Genomic DNA, 16,048 nt, shown 5'->3' with positions numbered 1-16,048 from the left:
TGATTTTATACCATCAACAAAAGGGAAACCAACTTGGAAAACACCAATGAAAGCCAGGCACTGTTTATCTTATATGAGAGAGAAGAGGGGGAAAAAAAGGAAAGATACCTGGAAGTAGTAACAGGTGGAGGGGTGACTTCGAAAGGAAGTGAAGGCAGGATTATAGGAAAAAAAATATAGACATAGATATAAATAGATAGCTATAGTGAGCCCACATGAGTGATCTTGGGAGAACTACTGCAGTTTCCTATGGAAGGATTGGGGACACAGAACTCTGGTGGTGGAAACCATATGGCAGCCATATCCCTATTACCTTACAATTTTGTAAATCTATATTTAATCTTTAATAGTAAATAAATAAATATAAATAAAAAGTTAAAAAGATACTAAATTCTAGTGGGAAAAGAGCATAATGAGTATGTAGTATCTATTGTATTAAAAGTATTAATGTGTATAACATTAATCTGTTTGTCTTCTTGCCTGCCTAATGATCTGTAATTTTATCTATATAGACACACAGAGGGAATGAACACATATATTAAACAAAAATAAATAAATAACTATTCTTGGTTTTATATTTTTTGTTTATGGTGTATGTGTATGTTTTTCCTATGAAGTTGTCTTATTTTCAGTCTTGTTTTTTCTTCAAAATATATATGATGTGAAATGTGCATGCCTTCAGTATGCAATTTAATATATTCTTTCAAATATGTACATCAACATAACTACTAGCTCTAACAAAATACAGAATAATTTTATCAGTCCAGAAAATTCCTACTCAGTTAATGACCTCTGTCTGTCCCAGAAGGCAGCCCTTTTCTTACTTTTCCTTGTAGGTCAGTATAACTTGTAATAGAATTTCATGTAAATAGAATGATGCAAAAAGTGCCCTTTTAATGTTTGGCTTATTTATTTATTTATTTATTACATGTTTATTTATTTTTGGCCACCAATCTCTGAAGCTTGGTTCATTCACAGGATTCTTAGTAACCACTTAATTATTTTTTTATATTTCTTTAATATATGGTGAAATAGGTAAAGATAGGGTGGGAGGTAGAGAGAGAGAGAGAGAGAGAGAGAGAGAGAGAGAGATGCAGTATTTCTCTACCACTTGTGAAGCTTCCCCTCATTCCAGTGAGGGCCAGGGCAGGTAATTATAACACTTGTCCTTTATTGTATTCACCACCTCCCAGCCCCTAAGTTTAGATTAAAAAAAGAGTTCCACTTATAACACCTGTGTAATTCATTTATGTTGCTGCTATTTGACAATATATTGATATATTTCAAATTTATTTTTATTAGTGACTTAATAATGGTTTATAAGACAGATTACAGGGGGATAGTTGCACATGACATCCACAACCACAGTTATGTGCCCTCCCCCTGATTCCACAGTTTTTACAAAGTCTAGTGGTAGTTTGGCTAACTATTATTTTTTCTTTTGTGTGTGTGCTCAGTATTTGTATAACTTAATTGGTGAAATGTCTATTCATCACTTTTTCCTCCCTTCTTGATGGGATTATTCCATGGATATTACTTACTTGTGAGATGTATGTTATGTGAGTGTTTTTGCCCTTTTGTTGGTTTTTCTTTTAGTTCTGTGGATAGTTTCATTGATTATGCAGCTTTATAGTTTAAGTCATTTTTTTCCTCTCTCTCTCTCTCTCGCTCGCTCTCTCTCTCTCACTGTCTCACTCACGTGCCTCCACTGTTATTGCTGGGACTCAGTGCTGGTACTACAAATCCACCACTTCTGGCAGCCATTTTTTTCCCGTTTTATTGGAAAGGACAGAGAAAAATTGAGAGGAAAGTGGGAAAAAGAAAAGGAGAGAGAAAGAGAGACACCTGTAGACCTGCTTCACTGCTTCTAAAGCATTCTCCCTGTAGGTGGGGAGTGGGGGTGGGGGCTCTCGAACCTGGATCCTTGAACGGGTTCTTAGTACTATGTACTTAAGCGGATATACCACTTTTGCTTAGCATTTTCTTTCTTTTCTTTTTTCAGACCTGCTTCACCACTTGTGAAGCATTTCCCCGGCAAGTGGGCAACAGGAGCTTGAACCCAGATCCTTGCACATAGTGATATGTGCACTTATGTGCCTGTTTCAGAACCCAGATTCTTAAGCATCATGGTATCATGTACTCACTACCAGGTTAGCCATCTATTGATTGCCAGACCCTGAAGCTCTTTGGTGTAATGTGTTCATATCTGTTCATTCTTTTGTTTCCCTTGCCTTTGGAGTTACTGAAATAAGCCATCGGAAATAACCAGAATCATTGGATCGACCTTCTCGTGGTGCATCCCGTGAGTACCCATTCATTGGGGAAACTGACGATCCTTCCTAGCCGACTGAATCCACATGGATCCCAGTCACTTTCAAAGCCAGCAACAAGCAGCTCCTGACAGCTTTCAAGCTGTTGGTCCTGCTACGCTGTTAACTGGCTACGGAAGAAGGGCAAACGCTAGAAGAAGAACTATTATGTTGTGTTCTGTTTACTTTTGCCTTGGTGTACTGTGTAATGTATGGTTTCCGTGCTTAATATTCAGGTCTGCAATTCATTTTGAGATAAGTTTTGTGTTTTGTGTGAGAGAGTGTGGCTATCTAATTTTCTCAACACCGTTTATTGAAGAGACTTTCATTTCTACATTTCTTGTTCTGGATTCCTTTGTCACACGCTCTTTGGCCATGTATGTGATGACTTACTTTAAGGTTTCTTATTTTATCCCATTGATCTTCCCCTTTGATCTTTCTCAAACAAAACAAAGCCAACATCCCCAAAGTGAAAGCTGAAAAACACAGTGTTTCTAACGTTTAATGAAAACTGTTTCAGGAAGTAACTTTTGGGTGGAATTATTTCCAAATTAGTTTCAAGCTTGATTGAGCACACAGACTATTATTATTTTTCTAGTTTTTGTGGAGACAGGGAATCAATCACCCTTGCTTGTTTTTACCATTCCCATGTTGTTGTTGTTTTCCATTCAGCTATAACAACACAAAGGGAGACAGAGAGAAGTGGGGGAAAACAGCACAGCACCAACTTCACCTAGTGCTGTGACACTCCCATGTGAAGGCAGGGTTGGAAATTGGGCTGAGACAAGGCAAGCCATGCACCTTACCTACTGTGCTAGTTTATTCATACCATTAAAAAATTGTGTTATAAAACTAACTTGGCTAATTGTAGTTTACATTATCAAAATACTTTCTCTTCATATAATTTTTGACTTTACTATCTATTAAAATTCAGATGCCCCTGGAGAACACTGTTTATCTTACCGTAACAACTGGAGCCCATTAAAAATGTTCAACGAAAGTTCTCAAGTACCCAAATAAAGGAATTTGCATTTTATTGCTTTGAGTTAGAGATGTAAATGATCTCTAAAGTCCACTGAAGCCTATGCTTGGTAGACTGGTCTTTCTCCTCCCCCCCTTAGTTCTTTACTTTTTTTTTTTTTAACCTAATGAGGTTTTTGCAAAGTCATAAAAGGTTAAGTGATTAGTGAGTGAGAGTCTGAGATAATGAAGGTGGAAATCATTGCTATTTTTTTATTGTAAGCTGGTATTTTCCTTAAGTCAGTGTTTCTTTGTATGCCAAATAGCACTCCTAAGACATTATTGAAGATTTGAGTGGGATTTGCTCAATAAGAGATTTTTGGTCCTCATACTTATTGCAAAAGAAATGGCCCTCATTGCTTATTTATTCTTAAAATCATATATAAAGTCAAAATTCTGTGACTCGCATGATAACTTATCTGGGAGGGTGCCTGCTTTGCCATGCACAGAAGCCTGATTTGAGCCCCTGGTGTATACCATTTAAGAATACTATGGCATTGGGGCATGATTTGGTGCTAAATATCTCTCCACCCTCTCTCTGTTTCCTATCTGAAAAAGTCTGCTGCAGGGTGCTGAATCCCCAGGGGTAACAATAAAAATCCTGGGTGGGTGGGCAGTGATGGACCCAGCTGAACACACATACATGATACCATGCTCAAGGACCTGGTTCCAGCCCCACTCTTTCTTTACCTGTAAGGGAGATATTTCATGAGCAGGTTTAGGTTTTCAAGTGTCCATCTTCTTCCTTCTGAATCCCCAACTCTCTCTCAATTTCTTTTGTCCTGTCAAACATAATAGAAAGAGAAACAGTACAAAATAAAACAAACAAAAAAATAGCTTCCAGGAGCTGGGGCTGACACTGAACCCCCAGCAATAATGCTGATGGCAATTAAAAATAAATAAACACATAAAATAAAAATCCCAATGTTTTGTATATCTGATTAAAATCAAGGGGATATAGTATATGGAAGGGTATATGGCTTATGGTATTTGGTGTATGGAAGGGATTTTATGTTCTCAGGCACCACAACTGGTTTAGGTGTGAAGTTTGGAAATTATTTTCTGTTATAAGGGGAGAAGAATTTGAAACTCGAAGGGAAAGAAGAGGAGTCATGTCAAACTATATACTCTGTTTTGACTATACAGATGACATAGATGATGTTTGATGAAAGTTTCTGAGGAAAATCAGTGTTTTCAGTTTCCTATTGGCAGTAGCTGTCTGTTGCACTTCTCTTAGTTCTGAGACTAATACAGTGCTCATTAAATGCTGAAAACCATTAACATTTGAGAACTGGCAAAGGTCTTATTTGCTACCTTACGCAAACTCACTCTGTCTTTATCGTCTTTTAATGGGTTGTTTGTAGAATGTTAGGCTGTGGAGGAGTGAGGTCTCCCTTAACCTTGTCTAAAAGATCTTTCTTCATGTTTCTGAGTGTCTAGAGGCAATTGCAGGGTGATGATAAGAATAGTGGTGATTGTTAGCAACCTAGTTCTACCAGCTACAGATATGGATGTCAGACAGGTTGGTTAGTTCCATTGCTAAAAACATCAAATTATGGTCTCACGGATATATTCTTATCCTTTATAATGAATGACATTTTGTTTGCCAATAGACTGCATATATGAGGCTGGTCTACAAATTTCCATTTCTTGAGGAAACTAGGGCAGAAAATATTAGCATGCTACATATAAAAAATCAAAAAACCAAGATAACACATGGAATGCAAAACTTCTCTCCCAAGATGCCCACCAGAATTTCTATGTCAGAGAAATGAAGGAGAGTTGTTCGGAGAATAGCTGTTCACATAGTAATAAAATCATCCAATTGCTGGGGCTCACGTGGAGTGGCTCCAACCAAGGGGTAAGCCTCTGACCCTCCCTCACCAGCTCTAGAGGCCACGTGACTCAGAAAGAGACATCGGGGAATATTCTGGTATAAACATTTGTTTATTTGGAGAAGAGTACAGGTCTTTATATTGAGTAAAACAAAGAACATTTTTCACATATGTCATAAATTACAGGTTTCTTAAAGGTCAGCTTGCCCCTATAGTAGGGGGCTGGTATGACAAGAATTGATGAGATACATAAAGGTCAAAACGATTAGTCTCCATGATGCAGGCGAGTTAACTATCCAAAGGTATTTGAGAGAAGCATAGGGCTTAAACCAGTAAGGTGAGGTAGAGAAGAAGAAAAACAAAACTTGATGTAAATCACAGATATCAAAAGGCACAAGGAAATAGAATATGGGGTCTCACTGCCTGGTATAGGCAGGGTTGTATGATAAGAGTGTGTTTTCCTTTATGATCAAAAGGTGAAGTGGATGTGTGAACTTTGAGTGAACCCTAAAGCAGGCAACCATTTGGCCTGCTAGCAGGGGAAACTAAGTGTGAGAGGCTTGTAGGCTTTCTGTGAGCTTGAGAGACTAACACAGAGAAACTGAGTCTGGGAGACTTTTCCCTCTTGGCTCATCTCTATAAGGAGAGAGGCTAACAAATGAGGTGTCTTTCCAGACCTCCATCCAAGGATGGGAGAGCTCCCCTAAGCTCTACCAAGCTTTCACATAGTCCCACATCCAATGGCACATTTTTCTGAGCACATCCTCATCATTTACTGATTCCTTGTTAGAGTTAATTATCAGTTATGCTCTACTCAACTTTTTTAATTCAGTGCCCATCTATATCCTATTAAGGGGTTTAATTTCTGGCCCAAAGCAAAATAAACAAAACATCAAAGTATATAATTTTTCTAGGACAGACCACAAGCAACTTAGAAAAGTTTTATCTGGTAGACACTACAGAGAAAACTCTAACATCCCCACCCCTAAACACATACAAGACTTGGTGCACAACAAGGAGCATTATACTCTTTAAGGTGAATTGCAATCAAAGACTCAGGCCATCCCCATTTGAAAGTCTTTTTTTTTTTGGTCTCTAGGGTAATCACTAGGGCTCAGTGCTGGTACTATGAATCCACTTTTCTGGTGTCCATTATTTTTTCCATTTTATTGGATAGAACAGAGGGAAATTGAGAGGGCAGGAGAGATAGAGAGGGAGAAAGAAAGGTAGGCATCCACAAAACTGCTTCACGACTTGTGATGTATCCCCTCCCCTGGAGGTGGGGAGCAGGGGCTCAACCCTGGTTCCTCGCACTTAGTACTCTGTGCACTTAACCGGGTGCACCACTACCCAGCCACCCCCCATTTGCAAGTCTTTATATGAGTCCCCTCCCCCCAAGGTCCTCATCAGGTTCATCTGAAAATTCTACTATATAGAGTTAAGTGGAGAGGGAAATTGTTAAAACCTTTTTCCTATTTATTGGTACTTAGAACTTTTCTAGTCCTTGTCTCCTTTCCATCCCACTGCCTTGTCTCCATGCCCATAAAATTATAGGAATCTTGTGTTCATAGTTTCCTTATAACCAGAGTCCTTACCTGATATGTACTGGCTGTATTCCACCATGCACCTTTGACTCCTCATCAGTGTATCTTCCCATGGGAAAAATGGAATACAATGGGAGGCTTGGTATTTTTCCTGGTTTTTCAGTCTTAATTAGACTATTACATAAAGTGGTTAAAGACTTGATTTTTTACTTTTATTATTTTATGGGTGAACTAAGACAAACTTTAAAAAGACTGCCAAGTATGTGTGTTACATCTCACTTATGGTAACCTAGTGACATTCTTCAAGGAAATTGAAGAACATGTCCAAAATTTGTGTGGAACAATGAAAACCCAAATTTCCAAAGCACTTCTGAGAGAGGGGGAAAAAAAGGGAGTTGATGGAGGTATCACATTCTCCAACTTCAGTTTATAGTAAAAACAATAATAGGTAAAGCAGCAAGGCAATGGAGAAAGAATGTATGCTTGGATCAATGGAACAGCATTAAGAGCCCAGGTATGCATCCACACACATACAGTCACCTAGTAAAAGAGGCAAAGACAATTCAACATGAAAAAGAAGGTCTCTTCAACAAATGGTACTGGACTTCCTGGGAAGCCATATATAGAAAAGTAAAACTAGTTTACTATTAAACTAAACTAAATTAAACTAGCAAACTACTGCAAAATATATACCTGAAAGCAGAAGTACACTAGAGTTTGCAGTGAGTACCCCCCTAACACTTCCTCTCCACTATTCCAAGCTTTGGGTCCATGATTGCTCAACAATTTGTTTGGCTTCTTATGTTAACTCTCTTTTCAGTCACCAGGTTCCAGATGCCATCAGGATGCCGGCCAGGCTTCCCTAGACTGAAGACCCCACCATGTATCCTGGAGCTCCGCTTCCCCAGAGACACACCCTACTAGGGAAAGAGAGAGGCAGACTGGGAGTATGGACTGACCAGTCAATGCCCATGTTCAGCGGGGTAGCAATTACAGAAGCCAGACCTTCTACCTTCTGCAACCCACAATGACCCTGGGTCCATGCTCCCAGAGGGATAGAGAATGGGAAAGCTATCAGGGGAGGAGGTGGGAAATGGAGATTGGGTGGTGGGAATTGTGTGGAATTGTACCCCTCCTACCCTATGGTTTTGTTAATTAATACTTTCTTAAATAAAAAATAAATAAATAAAAAATAAAAAAATAAAAATAAATTAAAAAAAAAAAGTAAAACTAGGCTACTGTAGGGAGGTTGTGGGGATGTGGTGGAGCCTGGAAGGGCTTGACCTGAGAGGTGGGTTCACCTGGTAAGTCTCTCTCTCTCTACAGTGGGGTTGAGCAAAAAGGGGGACCCATAAACCTCAAAAGGTTGGCAGCCATATAAGTCTTCCCTCTCCCACAAAAACATCCTGCATCTTCCCTCCAGAGCCCGACATTCCTTAAAGATGTTAAGCATGCTCTACCCTACATTCCCTGATACTGTGGCCTATTTACATAATCATTGTTTTGCCTGAAAGATCCCCACCCATTCCATTCCTTTGATCTATCAACTTTCTACCCTCTAGGCCTTCCCTGCCTCCAGGGTATTATTATTAATCCTACCAGTTAAAACCCTCTCAATAGTTGCTAAGGAAGTTCCTACCTTTCCAGAACCTTTCATTTTTCTCTGCTCCTTTCCTAACCATGTATGGTATTGTCAAACCACTTCTGTTTCTGTTTTGGCTCTTCCATGTCCCGACCTGGAGGAGGGCGGGCATGTAGACCAAGAGGCTGACCCAGACCATTGCGGTTTGCACCACGTGCCTTAACCAGGTGTGCTAGTAATCCACTCTAGGGTGTTCGAATGAATAAAGATTTGTATTGCTTTGCCGCCACGAGCTTAGTTCCTGGGTCATCTCTCCCTCTTGCGACACTAGCCAAACAGGCCACCACATAACACAATGCACCAAAATCAGATAAAAATGGAGCAAAGACCTGAATATTAGTCCAGAAACTCTAAAATATATAGAAGAAAATACTCCCTATCTTTGTCTCATCTTGACTGGAACTTGAAGAAATAGTGTTGGGTGGGAGAGTCAAAAAGAGAGGGCTGAAAACTGGATGACCACACTCACAAGCAGAACTCAATAGTGAGAGATAGAAAGGGAAAAATAAAAATAAAACTTGATCTGGGTTTGGTGTAATACTGTAAAGCAAAGGACTTCAGGAAGGGAGTGTAAGAATGGACCTTAGAGGCCCTTGGGGCCCTTGGGGCCTCTAAGTGAGGGTGAGAATACTTTACAGACACCTATTATGGAGAGATGAGAGACTGTACCCCAGTGCTAACATCTGTACCATAAACCATTATTCTACCAATAAAATTTAAAAAAATATCATGAAGAAAAGTTAATAATTGTTATTAAAGAGTTAATGTCTCTTGTCTTCAAGCAACTCACAAAACCTGTAAGTCAACACATGGTGCATTTCCATAGAATATATTCTGGATATTTTATGAATACTTACATAAGCTATCTAGTGGGTACTATTAAGAAGTTCTAAAAGTAAGGATGTACGAGTCCACTAGGTCCACCAATATAACATATCACAGATTGTGTACCTGGAGCAATTAAAATTTATGCCTTACAGTTTTAGAGACTGAGTCCAAGATCAAAGCGTTTGTAGACTTAGTTTCTCTCGAGAACTCCGGACAACTGGCTTCCATGAGCAACAAGCTCTAATATTCTAGGAAAGTGGTAGGTCTGATATGAATATATGATTGCCAACAAATTGTTAGTACTGTCAATGAACTATTTAAACACACATAAAATTACAAATGCAAATATAAGAAAGATAAAAAGGGATCTGAAAAGTAATTAAGGACATCTTTTTAAAAAATTTTTATTTATAAAAAGGAAACATTGACAAAACCATAGGATAATCAGAGTACAACTTTGCACAGTTCCCACAACCAGAACTCTGTATCCTATCCCCTCCCCTGATAGCTTTCCTGTTCTTTTACCTTCTGGGAGTATGGATCTATGGTCATTGTGGGATGCAGAAGGTAGAAGGTCTGACTTCTCTAATTGCTTCCCTGCTGAACATGGATGTTGACGGGCCTATCTATACTCCCAGTCTGCCTTTCTCTTTCCCTAGTAAGGTGGGTCTCTGGGGAAGCAGAGCTCCAGGACACATTGGTGGGGTTGTCTGTCCAGGGAAGTCTCATTGGCATCATGCTAGCATCTGGAACCTGGTGGTTGATAAGAGAGTTAACATACAAAGCCAAATAAATTGTTGACCAATCATGGACCTAAAGGCTGGAATAGTGCAGATGAAGAGTTGGGGGGGGGGGGTCCTCCATTTTGTAGATAGCTAGTAGGCATATTTTAGTTATATTCCAAAGGGCCTATGGCTATACTAGTTTTTTTTTTTTTTTTCTTTTTTCTTTTTGCCCCTAAGCCTGAAATCTGATATGCCAGTGGATCCAAGTTATTGTCTGGGGAGATGATGTCATAGCCGGAAAAAGGACCAGAAAGCTGGATCAGGAAAGAGAGTAGCTCCTTAATATGGGAAAGAGGTATAAATATTATTGTCTGTAAACCCCATTAATTTGATCTGATCTGGGGCCCAAATTCAGCTTAGGAGCCCTTGTGACCTCTGCATCCTTGTAGATCTGAGCTCACATTCTGTGGTCATGAGTAGGAACATTCCAAGCTGCCCCAATATCAGGACCCATCTTCCTCAGGTGTAGCATACAGTATATTGTCCAGCCTCCCTTCAGAGGATGGAACATCCTCTATCATTGTTGATCCAAGTTGAAGGCAAGGTCCTATGGGGGCCCACAAAGGTGTCTATTGTGTTGTTTCTCATAGAAAAGACCAGTAACAATGGAGAGAGGGATTTATTTGAGGTCTAGGCCCATCAAGTCTGTTTGGGAATCTCAGGACTCCCCGATGAGGACATCTTTTTTTTAAAGGCTGAAGTGCAAGATATGAGGAGAAGCTCTTGATGTTAGATGATCTGGTGTTCAATAGTCTCTTTATTTATTGATATCTTATTTGAAAAATGAAATTTCAAAGGGAAAGCTGTCTGAGTTTCCATTAAACATCTGGAAATCAATAGTTTCATTTGAAGACATTGAACTAAAAAAGTGGTTACAACTAGAGCAAAATTTCCACCCCGGAAATATTTTACAATGTCTGGAGTATTTTTTTTTCCACTAGTAAAACTTAGATAATGAGTATTTATTAACATTCAGTTAATAGAGCTCAAAAATAGTGCTGACCATTTTATAGTGTATGTTCTTGCTCCCATAATAAAATTGTATTTAATTCCAAATTGTTATATTATTAAGATAATAAAAATTACTGTACTAGGAGAGTATTTTCAATGTGCTCCTGCCCATCTGTATTGCCCTGACTCTTACAAGTTTTTAATATGTGTATATTAACATGCATATTTACATATATGGATTAGTGCGCACACTATGTTGATTTTCTATGATAGCAGAGAGATCCTGAAAGCACCAATATTCTAGTCACAGTGAACACAGCTGGTGTTCAAATTTTGGTATCTTTGAAGCGACACTACAGTGTAATATTATATAAATCTAGTGCATTCATCATGTATATCAACTTGTACTTATACTACAGTAAGTTTGCCATTAAAATTCCAGTTTTGGGGAGTCGGGCTGTAGCACAGCGGGTTAAGCGCAGGTGGCGCTAAGCTCAAGGACCGGCGTCAGGATCCCGGTTCGAGCCCCTGGCTCCCCACCTGCAGGCAGGTCCCTTCACAGGCGGTGAAGCAGGTCTGCAGGTGTCTGTCTTTCTCTCCCTCTCTGTCTTCCCCTCCTCTCTCCATTTCTCTCTGTCCTATCCAACAACAATGACATCAATAATAACTACAACAATAAAACAACAAGGGCAACAAAAGGGAATAAATAAAATTTTAAAAAAATAATAAAATAAAAAAAATAAAATTCCAGTTTTATCCTGTAAAATGCAATTGACACTTTTACAAAATTTACTTACCTCCTCTTTCCTCTTCTCTTCTGGTAGCTATTAATTGATCTCACAGCTTTCTTTCTTTCTTTCTTTCTTTCTTTTTTTGCTTTATTTTGTTCATTGTTTCTTTAACCATCACTTTCAAATGAAAAAAATAGTATTTTCCCCTATATCTGACTTATTTCATTGTTAATATTTACTTTGTATGTTTTGGTAGTCCTGTGTTGGACATGTGTTAGCAACTATTAAATCTTTCTGTTGTAGTGATTCTTCTTTCATACTCTGCCATTCTTTAAATTGAGAAATCTATTCTATCTAGTAAAAGCTTAACATTCCCTTTACTTTACATATTTCCATTGACTTTCAGTACCATTTTCTATCCCCTTAAGTGTATGTATTTTATAACAAAAATTAATTTCTTGGTTTTTCTCAATATATATTTTTTATTTGAATCAGAGGCACACAGAGCAAGGTGCAGATATAGACAGATAATGATGATATATAGATAGATCGATGATAGAGACCAGAGTACTGCTCAGTTCTGCCTTATGGCAATACTGGGGATTGAACCTGGAACTTCAGAGCCACAAGAATGAAAATATTTTTGCATTACCATTATCTATCTCCCCAGCACGTGAATCTCTTGTAAATAGCATAGACTTGGCTTTAATTTTAAAATCATCCAGCCACTCTACTTTTCAAGTGTTTATTTACTGAGAAAGAGAAAGGGAAAGAGAGAGAGTAAGATCTCCAACTCTGTGTGAAAGTCTTATACTCTACCTGCTGAACCATCCCCCTAGCTGTTTACTCTGTACCTTTTAATAGGTGACTTCGGGTCATTTACATTTTTTAAACTATTTTTTAAATTTATTTATTAATGAGAAAGAATGGAGGAGAGAAAGAACCAGACATTACTCTGGTACATTTGCTGCCAGGGATTAAACTCAGGACCTCATGTCTGAGAGTCCAATGCTTTACACTGCACCACCTCCCAGACTACAGTCATTTACATTTTAAAAGCCATATTAGGGCTTGCTATTGTCATTTTATTATTTTTTTTCTTTTCTGATTATCTCTGGGTTTTTTTTTTTCTTCATTCACTGTTTTTTAAAAATATTTATTTATTCCCTTTTGTTGCCCTTGTTGTTTTGTATTGTTGTAGCTATTATTGTTGCTGTTATTGATGTCATCGTTGCTGGATAGGACAGAGAGAAATGGAGAGAGGAGGGGAAGACAGAGAGGGAGAGAGAAAGACAAACACCTGCAAACCTGCTTTACCACCTGTGAAGCGACTCCCCTACTGGTGGAAAGCCGGGACTGAAACCAGGATCCTTATGCAGGTCCATTAACATTTTGTGCCATGTGCACTTAACCTGCTGTGCTACCGCCAGACTCCCTGCTTCATTCAATGTTATAGAAGCTAAAATGATAAAATTCCTTTCAGAGAATTTTGTGGGGTATATATAGTATGCTTGACTGGCAGTTTTTATCTTTCAATGTTTTGAATGCCACTGTACTCTTTTCTGGTCTACAGTCTCTGCTGACTAGTTCCATGGTAGTATAATAGGAATAATTTTAAAAGGTACTTGTTTTCTCTCATTACCATTAATGTTTTTTTCTTTGTCTTAAATTTCTGATAGAATGTATGCTATCATAACAGGCTTGAACATTGTAACATTCGTACTCAACCAGGTATGTCACTACCTGACCCCCTCTGAGTTGAGGCTTAAAGAAACTTTTTATTTTAAAATTTTGTTTATAAATGTAAAATTGATCCAAATAAAGTTTATTTTAACACATTTTTGCCCTATAGTTCAAGATGACAGAGATATACTATATCTGTGACTGGTTCTGTTAAATATATTATTCCAAATATGGTCACAGTTGGAGATTTTAAGGTTAGAAGTCATTATGAACATGAAACTCTTTTATAATAAGGAGATTCACTAGAATTTCCTCTCTCTACATGTGAGGAGAGAGTGAGAAGATGACCCTGAAACAGGGTCCTCACTATGAACTGAATAGGGAGCCTTATGAACTTGGACTTCACAACCTGAGAACTTTGAGCAGTATGCGTTATGCACAACGTTAATTCCCCCCTGGAATAAGAAACCTGCTCATATCTTACTTCTTAATATTCAGAGAGAGAAAAGGATGTCTTTAAGAGGGAACATGTGGAATGATTGTTATTTTGGGCTATGGAAAAAGCTATGGCATATTTTTCTACTTTATTAATGCAAAATGTGTTATGACTTTTCCAACAGCCCAATAAATTATTTAACTTACATGTTACTTTGTGAGAGAATCATGCGGAAATTAAGATGTGGTTCATGGAAACTCAGGTGATGTTGCAGCTTAAATGGGCCATTTAATATTGCTGGGGATTTTTTGTCCTTGGAATAAATCAGATTCACTTTAAGTTAATTTCAGGATGAAGTAAATTGGATTTGCTTGTGCTTTATTTTCATTTGAATATATTTTGAGCAATGCAGATGATATGCTTGTCTTTCTCTTCAGTCATAGACATGGAAATTTCATTAAAAAGGTGGGGGGGGGAGTGGTACCCCTTGCATAGACAATGTGCTTTTCCTGGAGAGTAATAACTTCACGATAGTTTCTGTGAAAATGTCCTAAATTTATATCAGCAAACTCATTAAATTTTTGTGATTTTCATGTTACTCAGAGCAAGGGTCTAATCATCAGGCAGAAGAAATTATTTCCATTATTTATCATACATCCTTTTTCCCTTCCTTAATTCCTTCTTTCCTTACTCTCTCCCTCCCTTCTTTGTTTCCTTCCTTCCCCTTTTACCAGAGCACTGCTCAGCTCTGGTTTATGGTGGTGTGGGGGATCGAACCTGGGACCTTAGAGGCTCACTCATGAGAGTCTATTTGCATAACCATTATGCTATCACCCCCACTGTATCACTTATGTTCTTATTAGCAGTTGTTTACTTGTGCCTTAGGTAATACTAGCAATGAAAATCTTGCCTACAAGCACCTGGAGACATGCTAAATCTTTTCCATGCATTATCCCTTCTAATCCTTACAGTGCTTCAAAAGGGAGACTTTCTGATTTATAAACAACAAAATTAAGGCTTAAGTGAGGTCAAGTTATTTGCTTGAGGTCTCTCAGATTCTAAGTAGCAAAGCTGGATTCAATTTTTTGTTTGTCTGACTGCAAGCTCTGAGCTTTTCCACTAGATTATAGCACTTTTTATTTACAACCAATGTTTCTCAACTAGATTTGTCATCCTTGGGAGTGAGAATTCTGTTTTATTCCTTTTTGGAGACCCAAATATAACAGGACAAAAAGCCTGGAAACTGTGTTCACAATTCTCACTCTTAATTTTGTGTCAATACATAGCTTGGGGAAATGTGAATCTTCCTTTGTGACAACAACATTCCTGTAAATCAACATTTCTGTAATAAAATGATATTGAAGTTTAAAAAATAAAACATAAGGTCGGTACTTACTTAATCACATATAAGAATCATTTTCCCATTGGGTGGTAATGCAGTGGGTTAAGCACACGTGGTACAAAGCACAAAGACTGGCTGAAGGATCCTGGTTAGAGCCCCCGGCTCCCCACCTGCAGGGGAGCCACTTCACAGGCGGTGAAGCAGATCTGCAGGTGTCTTTCTCTCCCCCTCTCTGTCTTCCCCTCCTCTCTCCATTTCTCTTTGTCCTATCTAACAGTGAGGACATCAATAACTACAACAACAATAAAGGGGAGAAAAACAAGAGCAACAAAAGGGAAAATAAATATAAAAATAAATAAAATTAATTAATTTAAAAAAGAATCATTTTCCAAGTTGCTTTCAACTTCTCAAGCAATTACAATATTTATGGCTATCATCAGAAGTCTGATTTTTCTCTTGAAGAAAAAAAATATATATTCCCACTGAAACTGGATAGAAGTCATCTGATGCTGAAATTCAGTTATATTGTAGCCCTGAATTATGGCATGATGTTCACTTTGCCTTGAGGTAGGAAAATTGTCCTTGTTTTGTTTTTTAAAACTCAGGCAAAGAGGGTGTCAGGTGGTGGCTCATGGGATTAATCACACAAAGTAAGAGCCTCTGGCTCCCCACCTACAGGAGGATCTTGGTGAAACACCAAGTCTGCAGGTGTCTTATCTTTCTCTCTCCCTCTCTATTTCCTCGCCTCTTTCAATTTCTCTCTGTTCTATCCAATAAAAAGGAAAAAAATGACTGTAACAGTGGATTTGTAGTTTTTATAGTATGGTGCCAAGCCTCAGAAATAGCACTAGATGTAAAAAAAACAAAAAAACAACAACAAAAAAAACCAACCTCAGATTACAAAATTAGTAGTCATAATTCTTTTATGAGAGCATGTGGAAT

Source organism: Erinaceus europaeus, chromosome 1 (assembly GCF_950295315.1).
Source record: "Erinaceus europaeus chromosome 1, mEriEur2.1, whole genome shotgun sequence".
Classification (NCBI taxonomy): domain Eukaryota; kingdom Metazoa; phylum Chordata; class Mammalia; order Eulipotyphla; family Erinaceidae; genus Erinaceus; species Erinaceus europaeus.
Note: the sequence above shows the minus strand (reverse complement) of the source record.